A 4,493-nucleotide genomic window follows, 5' to 3' on the forward strand; every position below is an offset into this window, starting at 1 on the left:
TGTCTGTAAGACAGTTTGCTGCTGTCTATAGGCAGACTTTTTCTTTTTTCCCCTTTCCTCACTGAAAACATCATCCTGGCCTCTTGTGACTTGTAGGCTCGGAAAGTGGCCATTAGCTGTATTAGAAATCCTTATGTCTAATTATCCTTTGTCATGCAGATGCCAGGATCTCTTTTAATAATGTGCTCTGTAACCTTACCACCTGCTTTTGATTGGGATCTTGTGGTACACCTTCTGCTGGAAGCCTATATAAAGACAATGGAAAAAGGAAGGGTTCGTTCTTTGCCTGCTTGCCTTTGCCTTGCTAGCACATCTATTCCTTCACTGGCATTGGAGCCTATTTCTTCAGGGTGCCAGTATAAATGGAAGACCAGCTGAGATACCCAGTCTCATGGGACTGGGCAAATACTAGATTGTTGAACTTTCTGTTCACAGCTGGCCATTGTTGGATTAAACTGGAATCTATAAGTCATTCCAATACATTATGTGCATACACATTATATAATATATAATAGATATATATATATTATGTATAATATATATACCATATATGTATAATGTATTGGAATGACTTATAGGCTCATATATATAATATACACATACATACATTATATATAGTGTGTATATATTACATATAATGTGTATGTGTATATACATATGTATATAATACATATACACATATATGTGTGTATAATATATTATATATATCATAAATGTGTATATGTATAGGGAAAGAGAGAGAGAGTCATTCCATAAGTTCTGTGACCTAGAGGACCCTGACTAACACAGACGCTGACAGTGTAACAAAACTGGACACTTGTGGTTTGTGACAATAATACATTATCCCAGCAGTTTGTGTCTTTCTTCAGAGAGGGAGCTGTGACCACTGAGTCACCTCCTCACCCTCGCTTATGTCTTTCTCTAGCAACATTTTTCACCTTTCAGAGTGCAAGCCTTGTGCTTTCTTGGTTTGGTGCTAAGAACTATAATTGGCAGTGAAGATGGAATTATTCTCTTCATTTCTGGCATTCCCTCTCATGCTTTGGGGACATCATTGTGCACTTTGTAACATCCATGTTCTGGGCCAATAACATATTCCTTTTTGTAATAATGTCAAATTTTGTCAAAAATCACACAATAGTTATGTTTTTTGTTTATTATGGCCTTTCAGATAATGTGTTTAAATAAATCGATGAATAAATAAAGTTAAAGAGGCTTTCTATGGGTGGGTATCCAGTTTGTCTCAGTTGTGTGCTGTTGACCTGGCATCTCAGAGTGTTAAGAAACACTTGCTTTTGGTAATGACACCTGCTTTGACTTGAGAATAGAGGGAGAGTGATGCAGGCAGGGGCATTACTAGTGTTTGGCCATTGAGCTTGATTTCAAACCCACCTGCCATTCTGCAAGGCTGTTCTGTCACAGAGGGAGGCATCTAAGGAGACCCAGAGGATGTGACAGCCTGAGGGGTGAGCACCCATGTGAGAAGAGCTAAGGTGTCTCCTGCTGAGCTGTGACCTCACAGCAGCACACGAATACCCACAACGATGACTTGCAAGGCTAACCCGCCTGCTCCTACTCGACACAACGACACACCGACCCACACAGGTCTGTTGATATGGCCTCATCCCTCAAGGAGAATCAGATGGTGGGCTAGAGGTAAGTAGGCTGGTGATTGCTTTTTGGTCTTCTAGACATGTCAGTTCTGTGCTAATCTGCAACAGAGCCAGGTGACAGGACTGAGGAGCACTGCTTCTCATGTGGGGGTAACCCTAGTAAGCCAGTGCAGGTGTGACTAGAGGACACCTGAGAGCAGTGGTTCTCAGCCTTCCTGATGCTGTAACCCTTTAATACAGTTTTTCATATTGTGGTGACCCCCAACCATAAAATTATGTTCATTAATACATCATAACTGTAATTTTGCTACTGTTATGAATTGTCATATAAATATCTGGTATGAAGGACATCTGATATCTGACCTCAAAAGAGGAACACACAGGTTGAAAAACACTGGCTTAGAGAAACAAGTAAATGTGTACTTAGAAGTCTTTCTCAAGGTGTCCCAGCCCCTTCTTGCTAGAGCTCCTCTAGACCCAGCACAAGACACATAGTATTAGCTCTAGCCAAGTTTTGATAGAGTGTTTCCTATAATATAGATTAAGTAATATTTATGTTTTTTAAAATTTCATTCAGGTATACAATGTATTTTGATCATCTCCAGTTTAACCTTTCCATCTGTTACTGCTGTGGGGCCCCTCAATACTATCTTACTTCCAGCTTCATGATCTTCCTTCCTTCCTTCCTTCCTTCCTTCCTTCCTTCCTTTCTTTCTTTCTTTCTTTCTTTCTTTCTTTCTTTCTTTTTATTTCATGATCTTTCTTTTTCATTGTTTATGTAGTGAACTGAATCAAATTTGTGCTGCTCATGTACACGTAGGTTTGGGGTCATCCACCGAGGCGTAGGCAACCAGCTAGTAACCACCTTCTTGCAAAAAGACTCTTTTCCAGTAACCATCAACTGCCAATCACACCTCAGCTAGGGTTGAGGCCTTAAAAGCTCCTCCCCAATCCATGGTAGATTTTAACTGGCTTGATCTTTAACAGGTAATATGGAGGTAACCACCACTACTGAGGGTTCATGAGGACTATGGCCACATCATGCCTTGACAGCATTTGACGGTCTTCATTTCCCATCTCCCAGCTCTTAAATTGTGTCTGTTTTTTCTTCATGATGTTCCAATAGCCTTAACAGCATCCTGTTAAGATATGTAAGAGTAGAGGTATGGGATGATATAGAGGTCCCCATATAAGGCTAAGCACTCATAATCACTTGTCTTCAGCTTAACTCATATTTTTTTATGACATGGATAATATTTTAATGTATTGCTATTTAAAAACTGAGATAGCTAACATTTATATAAATATCTGCTGTTTGGAAATAATATTTGAATGCTGATGCTGATTTAGCTAATTGAATACTCTGCTAATTTAGACCACATTAAGATTAATGCCACAGCTATTTAATATGTCATATTGGCTAACTAATATTTGAAAAATAGGCATTTTTTTTGAATAGCCTGTTGAGAAAAATGCACTGACCCTGGCTTAGAGCCATGTCACTCTCCTAGCTTGTGACGACTGAACCCCCTCATAAGGGATTAAGAAGCCCTCAAACCGCAAGTTTAGTCACACTGACTTCTGTCTCCCACTCTGCATGTCTACTTGCAACCATCATTTTTCTCAGTCTCTCAAAAATAAAAACTATCAAAGTTTTTGAAAAGGCTCGGCAGTTTTTTGGAGTCTCTGAATGATTACAGCATTCTTCAAATCTGCTTCTTCCAATGTGAGTGTTTCATCCAGAAACCCGAGGAAAGGAAGAGCTGTTGCCAGGGCAAAGAGAGGGCTTCTCTGAGATCCTTGGTATTTTTTAATGAAGTCTTTGATGTGGCTCACCCTATGAGAAACATTAAATCTTTGGACAGTTCTTTCCCCATTGGCTAACCAGATCTGGATCCTGGTAATGGGCTCCAAGTTGTTCAGTGAAACAGCAGACAAAGTACTTGTATTGTCAACTTCAACACTCTTTGCTTTAGAAACGATTCTTGGTGTTCTAGCACTTCCTAGTCTGAGGCCCTGTCCTGAGAAGGGCTGGAACACAGGCTTTGTAGACATACATACTTCATTTTTCTTCTACTTTAACATCCACCTCCTCTTTATCAAAAATTTCCCGTAATTCTGAAGGTAATTCCCCCTTTTTGATGGAGTTCAGAAACTGCTGACTTGCACCATCAGAGTAACTTCTAAAATCATCACTGACAGTGAATCCGTTTTCCCACAGTTTTATATTTACATCTACCTGTTTCTTCTGTTCAGTGGGGGACAAGCATTTGGCACTAGCCTTCCCTGCTTCGTCAAAAAGGCTGTCAACAAAATATTCACAGTCCTTTTGTTGATTATCATTGATGGGTTGACTGTCAGGAGGTCCTATTTCACAAGCCCATTCTTCTTTTATACTGTCAAGATTATCTACTTCTTTCATTCTCTTTCTGCTACTCAGGGCGCGGCCCCATGGCCTAGTTAGTCCTCGGTGCCTGGGCTTGGGCAAGCGCCAGCACCGCTGGGTTGAAGCTCCTCAGCCCCGGAGCGCTGGGAAACCCTGTCGGGACCAGCGTATTCGCCGCGCAGATCTCTTAACTCATATTTATATAAGCTATCATATTTCACTGCCAAGATTTAACAAATGAAATGTCTCTGAGCCAAGTCTGGTGATCCTAGCCTGTATCTTAGGTACTCAAGAAGCTGAGGCATGAGAAATCACAAATTCAAGTACTGGCTCAGCTACAGAGTATGTTCAAGACTAGGCTGGGAACTTAGTGAGACTCTCTCTGAAAATAAAATGTGGGAAAGAGAACCGGGGGGTGAATAGCTCAATGGTAGAAAGCTTTCCTAGCATGCATAGGACCCACACAGCCCATATCTTTAATAGAGAAAAGAAAG

At 40.6% G+C, this 4,493-nt stretch overlaps 1 pseudogene; it reads right to left on the minus strand.

The window, feature by feature from the left end:
• Window positions 1-3,260: 3,260 nt before the first annotated feature.
• Window positions 3,261-4,035, minus strand: LOC110308665 (UBX domain-containing protein 2A pseudogene; annotated as a pseudogene).
• Window positions 4,036-4,493: the final 458 nt, after the last annotated feature.

This window comes from Mus caroli, unplaced genomic scaffold, assembly GCF_978045245.1.
Source record: "Mus caroli unplaced genomic scaffold, Mus_caroli_1 scaffold_15, whole genome shotgun sequence".
In the NCBI taxonomy this organism is placed as follows: Eukaryota; Metazoa; Chordata; class Mammalia; order Rodentia; family Muridae; genus Mus; species Mus caroli.